At 50.9% G+C, this 16,899-nt stretch overlaps 1 protein-coding gene across 1 annotated transcript in view; it reads left to right on the top strand.

The window, feature by feature from the left end:
- Window positions 1-286: 286 nt before the first annotated feature.
- The window catches only part of Zhx2 (zinc fingers and homeoboxes 2), a 160,909-nt gene continuing 144,296 nt past the window's right edge, over window positions 287-16,899 (top strand). The window contains exon 1 of the mRNA XM_047545164.1: window positions 287-461. The gene's annotated coding sequence lies outside the window, so the exon portion shown is untranslated. The remainder of the gene's footprint in view (window positions 462-16,899) is intronic.

The raw sequence follows: 16,899 nt of genomic DNA, 5'->3' as shown, positions 1-16,899 counted from the left end.
CCCACCCCCAGCTCCCGCCTGAAAATGACATTTCACCAGCGTCTCCGGAGGGGGCTGAATTTCACTTTGTAACTTTCTGCGGAACCCGAGCCCGGGTGGCAGCTCGGGTGGTGGTATCGTATGCAAATACGCATGCTGACGTTACAGATCATGTGGGTTTTGGCGTAGATTCCCCACTGATCGAGGCATTTTTTCCCCCTTTTTTTCCTTTTTTTTTTTCTTTTTTTTTTCTTTTCCTTTTTTTCTTTTTAAAAATTTGGCCACCGTTCTCCGTACGGGGGCTTTTTCTGTCTGTCTGTCTAGTAGGCTGGCTTTCCCCCTCTTTCCCACGGAGCCCGAGCCGGGCGCCGGGTGGGGAGTGGGGAGTGGGTGGGGGGAGCCAGCAGAGTTCCATTTTGGAACGCCCGTGCCTCGTCTCCGCGCTCCCAGCCCGGGTCCCCGCGTTCCCAGCCCCGGCACAGGTAAGAAACTTCGCCCCGGCGCGGAGCACCCCCACCCGGCGCCGCCAGCCCCGAGCCCCGCACGCCGGGCGCCGGCCACTCCAGCCCAACTTTCCCACCGCCGCCGCCGCGGCTCCCGAAAATGTGTTGTTAATGGGACTTGGCCGGGTTTGTGATTGGAGCGGGGGGACGCAGGGGGGGCGTGCAGGCTCCTTCTGCCGGTGGGAGGAAGTCCGCGGATGCAGAGGGGGGACGGAGATTTTTTTAAAAAGAGTTTTGATTACAAGTTTGGGTAAATGGGAGCCAGAGCGAGGAGGAGGAGGAAAAACATGTCTACGTTTCCCTATGTCGACATAAGCCACAAAAAAATATGGCGTCCGCTTTCGACAGGGCGTTACGTAGACCCGACTCTGTTTTTATTTATTTATTTCGTGGCCGTCTCCCTCCCTTCCCGGCCCAACCGCGGCGCTTTGTGCGAACGGGGCAGGTCCCGCGGGGACTCCACCGGGACGTGGCCCCGGCTCCGCGCGTTTTGGCAGGCTGGGGGCTGCGTGTGGCGGCTCCCCTCCCTCCCCCTCTCTCCCCTCTTCTCCCCTCTCCCGGTGACGATTCGCCGTAATGTGGTGGCAGGAAGCATGACGCCGTGGGTTGAGGCTGCCTCTCCTCTCGTCGCTCCTGGTGGCTGCAGGCAGCGGGTGCAGCGCGGGCGGCCGACGAGCTCCCTGACGCGGGCAGGGCCGGAGCGCGGCGCTGTCCCCACGCCCTGCTCAGGTGCGCGGCGAGGGGGCTGCGGGGGGCGGCGGGGCCCGGGCCCTGCTGTCCGCGGCCGGCTGGCCCACGCCCGCAGCCTGCCTCTGCCAGCCGGAGCCGGGCTCGTCCCCTGAACGGCCGCCGGCGCGATCCGTCTGCCCCACAAGAGGTTAATCTTTGTTGGCGTTGCAGCTTCTTTGTGGCTTCCCAGGACTTGGGCTCCTCGGCTTTGCAAACTTGCCCTTTCCTCAGCCACTTTGCAGGAGGCTGCGGAGAAGAAGATGAGCGGAAAGTTGGAAACCAGCAAGCATCACAGGACCGTCCCTTTGGCCTCCTAGCTGTGCAGAGCTCGCGAGGCGGATGAGGAGGGCTTGTCGGGCTGGGGAGAAAACTTGACGGGGAATCCAAGTTGTGATTTGCTCAGGCTTCCACCTGATTGATCGGCTTCGAAACCAGTGGGGTCTCTGCCTTCCACGGTTCCGCGATGGCCTTTTGTTTGTCTGGGGCGTGGAGGAGGAGGGAGGGAATAGTGACTTGCCCTGGACCCCTCCCCTTTTACAGAGTCACTGCTCAGCGTGGGCCCCACGGACCACTGTCTTCTCAGACCCCGGAGTTCTTCCCCTACCTGCCCTCTGAGCATCACTTTCTGTCTGGAAGTTAGCGGCTCCTCAGATCTGAAGGAGGCCCGTTGGGCAGGAACTGGGGGTCAAGAATCTCTCCACCTCACCCCGTGGCCACTCAGACCTACCTCAGTTACCCTTAGACGCACACAAACACACACACCTTCTTCCTGCAGAGCTGAAATTATTGCCTGCAGAAGTGAAGGGGGTGAGACTCTGAGAACTCAAGATTTGAGTCAAAAGGTGATTTTCTATTTATGAGGCCACGAGTTTAAGCAGTTCAGTCCCAGGGCAGTAATGTCAAAAAGCATTTGGATGACGACCAAGTGGAATAAATATCTTGTAAAATGGCATGTTTGATAGTAAAAATAGATTCATGGAGCCGTCAAGTGGTAAATGGGACTAACAAAAAGGTTTAATTTACGTTTAAAGCAAAAGTTACATAAGCCTGTATACGCGATTTCTTTTAAGGACAGAGAAAATCTATGAGTAAGATTGAGATGTGTTCCTGACAATAATAACTGTGGGAATATCATTGCCTTGTAAACACTCCGCTTCTTGATTGTTCTCATGTGAACTCGTACCTTTCTTTCTAGCCAGGTTTGAAATCAGCTAAGGATCTACCTGAAGATAACAGAACTTACGGGGGAAATTCAGGAGGCCAAAGTGTAGAAACTAGCTCGTACTCATTTTAAGGGAGGGAAAAAACAGTGTTTCTTGGCACTGACAAAAGTAAATGCAAGAAGTAAACGCAGAGTTCCTTGACATGCCAAAAGGTGGCCCCATCCTGAGTGTCTCCTGCACACAGGGCCATGTGGTTTAGTGGAATGCTGTGCATTTATCAAAGAGAATCATGGCAATGTTTGATAGCTGTTGCTAACACGTCATAGTATGCCATGCATGGTGCTGTGCATTTACATGTTTTATCATTTAATCCTAGCCATGACACTTTGAACTAAGTATTATCAACCACGATTTATGGTTGAGGAAACAAAGGCTCAGAGAGGTGAAGAAATTTGCCCAAGCCACAGGGCAAGCTGCAAAGCCCATGTTCAGAACCAGGCCTGACTTCATACCATTAGCCACTGCATTATAGCAGCTCCTGGACACAGGAAGTGGAGTCAGGTTTAGGGAGAAAGAGAGGAAGAGCACGGCCCCGACTTCCAACTCAGGAATTTATCTGGATTTCATTTCTTTGTTCATTTTCTTTGCAACTATGTGTTGATTTATTTATTCATTCAGCAAATATAATGTTCATTATACTAATAAGAGCCCACACTCATTAAGCACTTTTATATGCCAGGCACCATCCTAAGTGCTCGTGATTAGACTATTTTGTCTTCACGACAACGCCGTGATGTAAGTACTCTCATTCCTTTTGATAGATGAAGTGCAGGCACAGAGAGGTTAACCAGCTTGCTCAAATGGCACAGCTCGAAAGCAGAGCGCCAGCCCCCAGCCCACGTGCACCCCACTGCTGCAGAGGGGCACTATCCCAACCAGCCTGCGATGTTGGGGAGGTAGAGCCCTCTGGCCTCAGCCAAAGCCCTGCTCCAGGCAGTATGGGGATGCAGGTGGGAGAGAGACCCCAGGCCCTCTAGGATTTTGAGCAGACAGCAGGGAACATTCATTAGGCCCAATAAAGCAGGATGAAGTAAGTGCTGTCACTGAGAAAAGTAACTCCTGTGGAAGCACAAGAAAGGATGTGACTGTGCTGCTCTGGGGGAATCATGGAGGGTCCCCTGGAGGGGGCAGCATTGGAACTGACCCCTGACCAAGGAGGAACAGTATCTGGAGGTGGAGTGGATATCATTGCACTCAGTTGCTTGCGGCAGAAATCCTGCCCACCCGAGACCTAACCAGCTGGGGGCCTATTTGTGTCAGACAATAACAGGGTGTGTGGGACAAAGCCCCGTCTGTCCCACTGCAAACCCAGTCTGTCTTTCCACTCTGCCATCCTTACAGTGCAGACCTTAAGCCCTGATGTGTCATCTCGTGGTAGGAAGGTAGCTGCTGTGACTCCAGATCTGCATTCCAGAAAAGAGAGAAAAGGATGAGTTTGGTGCAAAGAGTGTTTTCCTGGTATGGCTTTCCTGTGATATTTAGGAGGAGACCCTCCTCCCAGGGACTTCTGTCCTGAACTCATCAATGAGAGCTATGCCACATGGTGACCTGAACCTTCCAGGGAGGGACAACCAAGTATATTTAGTTTGGCACATGGCTGTCGTGAACAAACTGGGGCTCGACTTGTAAGGCAGGAGGGGTGAATGGTGGAATGGTCGTTCAGGTGGGAGGTAGGATGTACGCTGCCTGAGATGAGAAGCAGAAGAACAGTGATCCTAAGGAAGTAACCCTGGGGCCTGAGAGCTGTCTGCATCCTAAGAAGGTGGAAAAAGGGGTGCAGGGAGGTTGCACAAAGAGAGGACCCCAGACTTGAAGAGGATGTGGAGGCAGTTGGCTTTAATCTACAGGTACTAGGGAGTCATCGCAGGTTTCTGGGGAGGGCATGACATGTGTTTTAGGAAGGTCAGGCTAACACTGACAACAGTGTACTTTGTAGAGATAAACCACCATTGAAAGAAAATGAGTTCTGGAAAGTCTCATACCAGGGACCTATGTTGCTTTAGGGCAAAAAGAAGACAGCATACAATAAAGGAGCGAGGGATGGCGGGGGAATTTTATTGTAGGTACTGCCAATAAGAATCCCAAACTGACCTGATCTTAGTCAACTGTCACCAGGACGTAACCAGCTCTCCTTTCTCCATAACCCAACTAGTGGAACTAGAAATGCTGGAAAGGAACCGCTTACCCTTCCCTGACCTCAGGATTCCGGGATCCTGGGTGCAGCTCCACCACTCAGAGAAGGATAACTGGAGTCCTAACCCTCTCCCGTGCTTTGGATCCCGGGGGTAACATCAGAGGGTGTTGGAGGCCTGTCCATCTCAGGTTCACGGTGCTGGATTCCTCCAGCAAGTACTGACATCTCTGATTCTCTTGGTTCAGTTTTATTAGCTCTATCTCCAAACCTCAGTTTCTTCTTCTCTAAAATGGAGATCATTCTAGTAGCTGTCATATGGGTTGTTGTGAAGCTTAAGAGGAAATTTGCAAAAGGGCTTAGTACAGCCCCGACACATGGAGTATACTCAACCAATCTTCGCCACCATTGACATCCCCACCACCACCTCTAGGACATGACCTTATTGGGATCCTTGAGGTGCCAAGTAATTGCCAGATGTCGATCTTATCATCCATCCCAGGACCCTGACTGTCCCCATCTCATTGCCACGCATGCCCCCACCATACCCCTATGCACATGCACTCATTTTGTGGCGAGTCTGAGCAACTACTGAAATGGAGAGCTGTCCTCAGAATGCCACAGGGCAGCCCTGGTGCAGCAGTCAGGTGGTGATATGCTGTGTCATGGTCAAGTCCAGATAGCACGGCTCTGCAGGGATGCTTGGCTATTGCACGTGCCCCTTACTTTGCTAGACAGTAAGATGGGCATTGTTTTTAGTACTGACAAAGTAGTTTCCTATTTAACTGAAATTTCTTTTCTCCTCTTTCCCCTCCCCAGCCCTTCTCTCAAGCCCCCACCCTGTGTTGAACAGGTTGTGATTTTAAGAACAACCACCCACAATCTGTTTCCTGTTTCTATGTTCGTAGTCTTGCATTCAAGAGGGGTTGACTGATGGCGGATGGGGTGAGTGTTTGTGTGTGTGAGAGGGAGAGACAGACGGACAGACTGACTCCAGGGAGAAAAACAGTCCTGACAACAGTACATCAGTGTCCACCCAAACTTGCCGGTGGAGGGGAGAAGACCAAGGCCAGAGCCAGTTTTCTCGCCGACACCTCTCTTTGTTCCTGGGTAGACAGCTTACCTGTTAAAAGCCACAGTTCACACCCCTCCTTCCTCTTTCTGCCTCCTCCACCCCCTAATAGAGAAACACTAATGAAGATTAAATCCCGTTACACAATGTTTCGCTGCAGTAGTATTTAACACTTAACAGAATCTGCAGTGAATGAAATTCATGTGCTGTTGACCCACCGATGGACCCAGGCATGTGCTTTGGTGTCACAGAGGTTCATGGCATAATTTCCGGGTGCACAGGCTTGGTTGGGGTAGGAGAGTGGGAAGCCCATGCCAGGTTTATCTTTTGGGGAACCCAGCAAAATCTTGGGAACCAGCTAGTGTTCCGTGTGGGAAACTGATTCACGTATCCCTGGGTCCCCATGGAGCGTCCAGATTGAGTTAACTCCTTCCGTGGAAGGGAATCCTCCCTGCTGGGGTCCCAGGGCCCACTCGTGGGAAAGAGAAGGAGGCTGCTGGTGAGAAGGGCAGGGGAGGCTGCAAATGGCGGTTCTGGGCTGCAGGGTGTCCTTGGCCTGGTTGGATGCCTGCAACTACAGCTGCTGGGCTCCCGAACATCTGCAGAACACTGGGGCCCGGAAGTGTGGGTTCAGGAAGAGGCAGCGAGCACACACGCAGGCAGCGGCTGTGCACAGGTGACAGTTTAAACCAGTGTTGCAGAAAGATTTGAGAAGAACACTCTCAGTGGGCCTGACATTTTGTTCCCACAGCCATCTCCGCCCTCAGCCGTGTCCACTCTGGCTGGTGAAGCTGAACGAACAGAGCCCCCTCCACACCCAGATGCACAAAGCTTCCCACACACCCTAACACTCCAAAGTTGGCCATCTTCAGAATGACAACAGCTCCTGAAAGCTGAGCACCCCCTGTATGCAGGGCACTAAGCTCAATGCTTTCCCTTCCCTGGGCCATTTATTTACTCGGAACCTCAGGAGTGAGTGGAGAGCCGTGGCTTAATCCTGATTTAAAGACAGGAAACCAAAGTTCGGAGAGGTTAAGCACTTGTTCCAGTTCACAGAGAGAAGGCAGCATTGCAGTCAGGATGCATGCTCAGATCAGTGTGATTCCAGAGCTTTCTCAAGTGTATGAGTCTACTGGAAACCAGTTGCACCCCGCCGGGAAGGGGTTGTGGGGAGAAGGGATGGCTTAGAGCCAGCTTTGGGACAGTCCGATTGCTCGTCAGTACAGCAGCAGAGGCCTGCGGGCCTGCACCTGAGCCTCTGTGCACCCATATGTGTGTACGCATGTGAGAGGTCGGTCAAAACAGTATGGAATTCCAAATCTGTACCTGTTATCTCTAGCATCTCCCCACACCACCCCTCAAAAAAAAAAAAAGTTCTAAAACGTCTATCAGGGTCTACGATGGAGTATCCCCAGTTGGTACTGCACCCTCTTCTCCTCGGCCTGGAGAGGAAGAATTCCAGTGGGCCGAAAACTGCAAAGTTGGAGCCCACGGAGGATCTGGGGGTTCCCTGGAGGATGCTGCCCTCCTCGCCAGCCAATGGGGAAGGGGGTGGAGGGAGCGCGCGTCAAGAGGGTGGAGAAAGGCTGTGTTGCTGTTTTTATACAATAAAAGAGGATCATTGTAATCGGGAGCCTTTGAATCATAACACTCTGCCCATGGCTCGCTCCAGCTGCAGAGCCATTTAGTTAAATAGCGCACAGAAAACTCCTTTGAGCTGCTATTACGTTCCCGCTGTTCTTAAAATACAAGACTGGGCTGAATCGCTCTAACGGCAAAGCCACCTCAGGCTCCCCAGCCCCTGGGTGGACCCAGGGTCCCCGAGGGCTCTCTGAGGCCTGTGGAGGATGACGTTTAGAAATTATTTTCATTTGCACTGCTGCCCTGTCTTTCTGGAAACAGATTCTTTAGGATATTTGCACACTGCCTGCTCAGAGCTGGAGGTCATGGTCAAGTTCCGTGTGGTAGGAGGTAACCCGATGGAGAAGCGGGCTGGCAAACGATGCCACTGGTAGGAATGAGGTGTCCTTTGCTTCTTTTTGGTGGTGGTGGTGATGGCAGTGAGGTGATAGAGGGAGACACACCAACCGCTCGAAGCTGGACAAAGAGGCCGCCCTCTGCCAAGACATTTGGGGGAAGGATGGGTTCCCGGCAGCAGCAGACTAAAGCGCAGGCTCCTCTCCTGATGGAGAGCTCTGCCTTTTGTTATCCCGTAGAACTGCCTGTTACTGCCGGGGAACTCTGTGTTACAAATGGATTCTGAGCATGTGGTGAGCTTTTACCAGAGACAAGTAGTCCAGGAGAGCTTGAAGACTTCTTGTTTCCAAGAGCCAACGCTCTGTGTACAGAGCCACGGCGTGGAACGGGCTCTGATTCCCTCGGGGTCAATGGTAGACATTTCAAAGACGGAGGCTGTATTCGACAGGGTGCTGTTCCACAGCGTCTGACTCTGGCAGTTTCAGAAAGGGAACGGATGGGTCTCCTGGTAGAGTATAATGGGATCACTGGAAGGGCATTTGGGGAAGCGGGTCTATTAACAGCATGGTACATGAGTAGGATCCAGAAATGCTCTAGCTGGAAGAAACTTTAGGCATCTCCTAATCCAGCTAGGAGAAATGGAGGCCCAGCAAGGTGTGAAAAATGGCCCGAGGTTACACAATCCTATGATAGTGATTTGTTGTCGTTGTTGGGTTTGTTGTTGCTGCTGTTGTTTAGGTTTCGTCCCCTCATGTGCTTCCTCAAGGGCCTGTCTGCTCCTTGGTCCGCCAGCCCATGGCAGTGCCCTCCCTGCTTCTGTTCCTCTTTCCACTCAACACCCCCTGAGTACCTGCCAGAATAAGAAATCAATGTCCCTGCCCTCAGGAAGTCCAGCTGTTGGCACTTAACCCCAGCAACTGCTGTGCTCATAGCTAGCCCTTCCTGACATCTCAGTCACAGTTCTAGGTGTCTCTGTGGGTGTGCTCTGTCAATCCTAGAGATGCTGGGATTCTGTCATCCTGTTTGACAAAGGAGGAAGCACAATATAAGAAGTCTTTTGTCCATGGGTTCCAAAAGCAGGCCATCTTATGCCACGCCTGGGACTCACAAGGCCCAGGTGCTCCCAGCTGCTCCTACCCTCCATGCACCAGTGACTCCAGTCAGAGTCCCTCTCCTCTACAGATTAGATCTGGTAGCTGAGCCACAAGCCGGGGCTCAGGAGACAGGAAGTGTGGATGTGCATGGATTCCGTCATCCATGGTCTTTCCAATTTATTAAAAGCCCCAGATGCATTGGTGTCCTACTCCACGTCATTTGCTCAGCAGCCTCACTGGGTAGGCAGTGTGGAGGGCCAGCCAGAGCCCCAGTGCAGGTCTTTGGAATCCGAGATCTGAGTGTGCTGTCCACATCAGGCTTGGTGCTCCCGGAGGCTGCGGCAGCTGAGTGGAAGACCTGCCTGGGCACGAGCAGGTCACATGGGACACAGAGCCTCCATGACTGCCCAGTCTAGCAACCCCCAACAAAAGCACTTTTAGGTGACCTTTAAGTTAGCCACATGCTCACTGGAGCATAAGCACCATGTCCAATGTACGGATACACACGGCTGGCAGGCACCATGCAGGGGTGGGCCGCGGTGTCGTTAGCCTCGTCTGCCACAGCACCCCAGAATTCACCCATTTTAAATGCACAGTTTGTTGATATTTAGTGTATTTACAGAATTATGCAGCCATAACCACAGTGTAATTCTAGAAAATCTTCATCACCCCAAAAGGAGACCCTATTCCCGTTACCAGCCCCTCTCCAACTCCTCTCTTCCCCCAATTCTGAACCGATCAACCACTGATCTACTTCCGGGTTCCATAGATTTGCCTCTTCTGGTCATTTCACATAAGTGGAATCATGTAGCATGTGGGTTTCTGTGTCTGGCATCTTTCCCTTGGCATAATGCGGTGGTCATTGCACTTAGCACATTTCAGGATTTCATTCCTATTCATTGTCAAGTAGTATCCCCTTGGGTGGGTCTACCACATTTTCGTTATCCACTCTCTGGCTGATGGATGGGTGGGTCATTTCTGATTTGGGGGGATATGATGGTAGTGCTGTAACCTTTGCATACCTGTCATTACATCCACAGGTGTTTCCATTTCCCCTGGGTTCTTAGAGAGGCCCAGCAATACCTCGCGGAGGAATCGCTGGCTCAAGGTATTGCTGGCTCATATGGTAACATTGTGATTAACTTTTTAAGAACCACTGAAGCAGCTACGCCATCTTACATTCCCACAGTTCTCTGTTTGAGAGTTCAGATTTCGCATCTTTGCCCACCTTTGATATTGTCATCAACCCCATTTAACAGGAAAGGAAACTGAGGCACAGGGAAGGGAGGGTCACGTGGCTACAGAGCGGAGCAGCAGGACTCAAACATCAGTCTGGCCAGTGACTCCCAGGACCAAGACCAGGGTAGGCTAAATGAGGTACCCAGTGTGCAAAATTTAAGGAGGTTCCCACTCTCAGGAGTGCCTTTTTAAATGTTGCTTCCTGAGCACCTAACGTGCTGTTTACCTCATCCTAGTCCCTGCCCTGTCACCACCCAGCTCCTCACATGCAGGGCACTGTGCTCAGTGCTGGGAGAGGGGCAGACATGGGGATGTCATGCACTGCCCTTGCCTTGGGGGACTCACAGTAGCCTCGCTGGACTTTCAGAGGCCGCATCGCTGCTCGCGGGGTGCTGTGAGGGTGGCGGGAGAGTCCCTGTAAAGTCCCCGTCCCAGGGCCTGGCACCGAGGCCGTGCCCCAGAAAGGCAGGCTGGCGTCACTGTGTGGTTGCTGACATATCTCTGACCTTGTTTGCTATGAAGCTGTCTCTGAGTCACTGTAGCTTAAGGGACACCCTGATTCCTTGCATCTGTGATGAGGAGCCCCAACCACCCCCCTTCAAAGGAGGGGCCCAGCTCTGGTGACCACAAAATTGCTTGGGATGAATGAAATTGGATATCCAGGCTCTCCTCTGACCTGTTGGACCTGCTGTGGGGCCACAGAGCCTGGCTTAGGCTCCAGATTAGACATGAACTGGAGATGCCCTATTTCTGGCTCTGTCACCTCCAGAGCCAGTGTGCCACTTCCCTGTGCTTCCCAAATAGGAGAAGACACCTGATAGATCATGCTTGCAGGGGCGGAGGTGATCCAGGAATGAGATGGCCATGGATCCTTTCTGCGGTGGACAGTCCTTAGTTTTCCCCAGCTGGGAGCAGGGACCCTGTTTGTAACCGGTTCAGCCTGCTGGTCTTCCAGAGTTGGGACAGGGAGGACACACTAATTGATCTGGGGGAAGAGATTTGGGAAATCGACTCTGAGATTTCTGGATGAAGAAGAGATGTGTTAATCACAAAAATGATAGAAAGGATGGGAACCTTGCCTGGTTTGTCAAAGGCCACGTGGACTTTGCAGATGGCTGAAATGGTCTCACTCTCTTAACAGCAACCCAGAGCTCCGTCTCTGGGGAAGGCCGCTTGCTGGCAGATCCACAGGACCAAAGAGACCCAGCTGTCCCACGGCTGCCCACTCAGCCCTGTGCACACACCAGACCTGGCTTCCGCTTGCTGGTGAGCAGGCACTGTCTGTGCTGCGGGGCCACCGCTGCCTTGTGCTGTCCACCAGCAGTGGCACCTGAGAGTTGGCACCCCAGAGAGGCCTCAGCGTGCTGAACTCTGGAGCTTTATCCTTTGATTCCCACCCCACCCCACCCCCTGCCGCCTGAGCCCCTAGTCTTGGCTGAGCGGTTGCTCAATACATAGTTGAATACAGGAGCCTGCTGCATGTGGCTGCATGTGTTGAAATAGGAGGTGACATAATCCTGGGCCTAACTGCACAAGTGAATAGAAACTTCCAGAGTTGATTTTGTTTGCATCTGTTTTGTTGTTGCGTTTTGTTTTATTTTTTTCAAATAAGAAGAAAGGAGGAAATCTTATTGGAAGGATACATATTGTGTCATCTATCACCAATCTCTCCCTTCCTTGACTCTACTGGTGTGTGTTTCCAAGACACCAAATCTGTTCATGTTTCACTAACCTCCCAAAAACCCTTCCTGTTGACTGGTTGCCCAGAGGTCATAAATGCCATCACTTTGAAGGACTTAGCACGTAGCACTGAAGAGTGAAGGGAGGAAGTATAGCAGGGTAGGAAGGACCTGCGTCAGAGAAGGGAGCATGTGCCCCATCTAAAGGTATTCAGGGTTTTTAGATGAATTCTTCACACCCACTTGCAAACTGCCAGTTAGTAACTTCTGACCCACAGGATCAAGTCCAAATTCCTGACCCTGGCATGGTGGCCGTCTGGGAGCTGACCTCTTCCTCCCGGGCGTATTTTGCTGCCTCCTGCTCTGCCACGTGCTGCACACTCCAGTCGCACCAGTCTGCGCCCCCCCAACCCCAAATGCACCACTCCGTCTCTCCTTTCATTCTTTGGCACACAGTTCCTTCTCCCCAGAAAGGCTCATCCCCTAAACTAGCAAAAAAAAGCTACTTATTCCTGCTCTAGAGATACTTGTTCCCTCCTCTAAGAGGCCACTGTGTGGTGGAAATAACTGTTAGCTTATGGATTTTGATCTGTTTGCACATCTGTCTCCCTGAAAAACTCCAAGCCAGCTTCCACCCCAAGGAAGAGCTTCCTGTTTGTCTCTGGGTTCCCAGCACCAGCTCAGAGATGGTCCACTCTGTAGGTTCAAAATGAATGTCTGTGGAGCGAGTGAAGGGTTGCATGAATGAGTAAAGGGCTCTTTCTCCAGAGCCTATATGGAGGGTTGTGTTGGGTCAGCACAGGTGCAGAATAAGCTACTGCTCACTGCTGCTCCTAGTGGCAGTTTCTTGCCACAGCTGGAAGGGCAGACTGGACCATTTTCTAACAGGGAGAATCAAGGCTACTTCTACCTGGAGAGTTTGGTTCCAGATTCATGGGCTCTTCCACCAAGTTCTGCCCACCTGCCTGCCTCCACAGCTGCCTCATTTGCACATCTGGCCTCCAGGTACTCCCTGGGTCCAATTCCTCCTTTTGGTTTGGTCTTGTGGTTTCTGTCATCCCAGGAGCACCTTCCGTCTCTCTGTATGTCACACAGAGCAGTCTCACAGGGGTCCTTGCAAGGTCTTTCCATTACTTCCAATATTAAATGTTTTTTGGCAAAGTCTGAACTTGAGACCAAACTCTTCTGTCAAAGTGGTGAGGAAGAAAACAGGCTTACTAATGGCCTGCTGTGAGCCAGCCGTTGAACCAAGCAATACCGGCTACTGGACCTTGTTTTATGCTATCTAATTCTTCCAGCTACCCCACTTGGTAGAAATTGTATGACCATTTTACTATGAGGAAATTGAGATTTCAAACAATTAACTTGCCAAGTTACACAGGAGAAGTCAAGGCTGGAATTGAAAGCCAGATCTGAGTGACATCAGAGCCCATGGTCTTGCCAATCACAGAGTGAGACTGTCAGGCACAGGGTGTTACGATTCCACCTTAGGTCCTCAGCAAGTAGAATGCAGAGGCACCAGCCCCTCCTCCCCTCTGGAGTTGAAGAGGAGACTGCAGGACTGGAATTAGTAACAGAAGCATCTTTTTCTTTCCCTGCAGAGGTGCTTCCTGACACTAATGCAGCTTCTCATCCTCAAGGTATTTGTCCTCTTGTAATTTGTCACCAATTCTCCCCTTTCCAGGAAGGAAAATAAAACACCTGTCATAAGAAAAAGGGCCAAATTTGCTAACTCTTAATAATCTTTAGTAATCTTACTAGGCCATCTTGTATAATAGGAAATGTCTTCTTGTTGGAATGTCAATCGTGTGTGTGTGTGTGTGTGTGTGTGTGTGTGTGTGTGTACGCGCACGTGCGTGTGTTTAAGTAATAAAGACCAACAAGCTAATCTGTTACAGAGGCGCATGAAGCCTCTAAGTAGTCACTGGATGAGACATATGCTGCAGTGACGGATAAACCCGCTCTCCTGGGGACTTAACAAATCAAGGTTTACATCTTCCTCTCTTCAAGATCCCTGATGACAATGACTCTTCAAGCTAGCTTTCTTCCAAACTGAGTCTTAGGGATCTGGGCTGCCAACACATTGTAGCCTCATTTGAAACCCTTGACTTTCTGGCTGCTGGAACAGAGGAAAAGAAAATTAAAGGGACACTTACCCACTCTTTAAAGGTGTCACATCTGTTCACTCCACCTGGCCTCAGGGAGCCTGGGAAATGGGGGAGCAATGAATATTTGGTGACTAGTGTGTGTTTCTGCCCAGCAAAGTCCCAGGCCAGCTGAGAGGCTCTGGCAGACAGTATCCATCTCTGCCTTGTTTTCTCCCCTGTTCAGTGAGGCAGCAGGAAGTTCCCTTCTACCTCTGACAGGCCCCTGCTCCTCTGGAATCAGGACGCGGCCTTTGAAATGAGAACCAGGCCCACAAAGACAATCAGTGGCAAAGCCCAGACCTGAATAGAAGCTTCCTGACACTTAGTCCAATGCCATTTTCAGCTCCAAGGACAGCACTCAATTGTCCCTCCCAATGGGATATGGCAGAGTGAGCCATCCTGGTAATCCGAAAGGCCACCAAACATTTAAAAAACAATCCACAGCCTATTTACCTTCTTACATTTTGTAGAATACCATTACAGTTTGGTTTTACATTGAGCAGCCAGTCTGGCATAAAGAAAATTAACATTTAATGAGCCCCTAATTACTGCCAATCTCTAATGATGCTGAGCATAACAATAGTAATGCTAATGGCTGAACGTTTACCAGGAGCCTCTGTGTGCAACCCCTTCTCAGCTCTACTCCTTTTAACTTGGGCACCCTGCCCCTATGAGGTCATTACTGTTACTCTCTTCCTGAGAGGGACCTGATTATCTCCATGGAATAGATGAGGAAACTGAGGCCCAGAGCTTTAGGGTCTGAGGTTCTGTTCATCACAGAGGAAAGCGACACGGGCAGCCTCAAATGACTGGCAGCTGGAACCCTGTGCTTCACTAGCTTGTCATGTCCTTTTTGTTTTGTAGAATCAGAATCTCATACAAAGTTCTTGCTGGGCACGGAGGCACACCCCTATAATTTCAGCTACTCAGGAGGCTGGGGCAGGAGGATTGCAAGTTCGAGGCCAGCCTGGGCAACTTAGCGAGACTCTGTCTCAAAATAATAAGAAAAGGGTCGGGGATGTGGCTCCGTGATAGAGCACTTGCCTAGTATGCGTGAGGCTGTGGATTCAATCCCCAGCACCACCAAAAAAGTTCTCTAGTAAGGATAATCATTTCAAATTCAGAGGGGGTTGGCCCACAGGAGGTAAAAATCTGGATAAGTATGGCTATTAAATATTGTTTGGGTGAATGTCATTTTTTTTTTCCTCAAGTGGCTTAAATTTTAGTTTGATTCCCAGCAAAAAGACCGTGACTTAATTATCTGGCAGAGCAGAGGACTTGGTCCTTGGCCAACTGGGCAGCCAGGGAGGAAGACTGCAGGGCTTCGTGTCTCTGAGCAAGAAGCTTCTGGGCTAGGCAGCCTGGCTGCACCCTGAGGTATCAGAAATTTCCTTCGTTCTGAGATTCTGGAAGCGTCCTGCCCACTTGCCCTTTAGCCCTCCTTCTGGGCTTTGCAAGAGTAATAGGAATCGAATTCACTTTTGAGAACAGAAAATGCTATTTGGTTCCTCCTAGCTCATCTGATACAGCTGGAGGCAGCCTGTACTGCCATTCAAATAACCTTGAGGACAGAGAACACTGGTCACCATTATGTCCCTTCCACCCTAGCCCCCATGCCATCTTCCCCTGCCCTGCTTCCACGTAGCAACTGTAGCCAGAGTGTTGGTAGCCCCAGCCTTCCTGTCCTGTTAGGCACCCCAAAGGCAGGGAGTGCCCTGCCTGTTACCCTTGGCTTCTGCAAAGACCAGTGGGGAGGATCCATGTCTCACCCAGGACAGCAGAGCCCCCAGGCCGAGATGGCCACTCCCCCTTTGCAGAGTGGATGCTCAGTACATATCTGTGGGGTTTCTGAGCCAGGCAATGCTGATGGACCCACACTGACCTTATCCGGGACGCTAGCAGTTGGAGACTTGGCACTTTGGTGATTTGTTCTGGCAAGGGATGAAACATCTTTGCACCATGTGCTGTGGGTAACCCTAAAGGCAGACTCACAGTGAGTGTTTGAGTTAATCTTGAGAATAGCTAGTGATGACTTAGCCAAGTCTTTTCCCAAAGGAGAGAAGGAGGGGAAGGAAGAGGAGAGAGGGAGGGAGGGGCGGATGCAAGAGCTAAAGAACAAAGAACATTTCCACCACCCCTTTCAAAACCACGCAGGGCACTTGCTTGGGAGATTCGTGAAAGCAAAACAAAACCCACAACTGGAGTTAAGACAGTGTGGACAGGTGCACAAACGGTAACTCTGCTCGGCTGAGGAGTTTCCTATTTGGAGCGTTTTGTTGGACGATGCGCAGGTATTTCCCCGACAGAGAAGCAGAAGAGACACATCAAGGTTCATGGTCTGTTTTATAAGTTCCCACGTATAGATATTCAGCTCTAAATCAAGGCTTTCAGTGAACCAAGAGGCTGTACATTTGTGTCCTGTTTGGCAATTTGTTTGCTTAATAATAACAAATGATCCATGAAAAAAATCCCTGATTCTAGGTTTGCAGAAAGTGACTATTAATTGCTAATCACCTACTTCATTATGGGTATCTGTAACAAAAGTCACAGGGCATATTGGGCAAATTATGATTTTTTCATAATATAATTACCAAAGTAAACATGCCCTGCACATTTCCCTTGCTGACTCGTTCTGAGACCAAGTTGCACAAGTTGGGGTTTGATGACTTTGCTCATGAACAGAATTTTGATATGGGGTCTCTAATTGGGGACCCTGGGAACACTCTCTTTCAGAAGAGAAATCCAGAGGCTAAGGAAGCACAGATGTTTAGTAGTGTCCCCGTACCCCCAAATCCAGAAGCTGGATTCCCTGGGAAGAAGCTGTCTGCCCTTCTGAACAGGGTCTGTCCTGTTCTGATGTAGTGGCAGGGAACCTTTCTATTCTTCCGGGATAAGCATGTGGCCCAAGAGAAAGTCCGTCCATAGGCAGGAGTCAGCCGTTCAGACTCCCCCTGCTGCTGACTCTGAGCAGGTTGTTCGTACCTCTCTGGCCTCAGTTTCCCTTCTTATAAAGTGGTGGTGGCAGAAAGGCCTCTGAGCCCCATTTCCTTTCACAGGCTGCCAGTTGGGTCTCTCTGCGCCTTCCAGGTTGGCAGGGTTTCTACAGATGGGGCTGCTTGTCAGAGG

Source organism: Sciurus carolinensis, chromosome 1, assembly GCF_902686445.1.
Source record: "Sciurus carolinensis chromosome 1, mSciCar1.2, whole genome shotgun sequence".
NCBI classification, from domain to species: Eukaryota; Metazoa; Chordata; class Mammalia; order Rodentia; family Sciuridae; genus Sciurus; species Sciurus carolinensis.
This window is presented reverse-complemented; position numbering and strand designations above follow the sequence as displayed.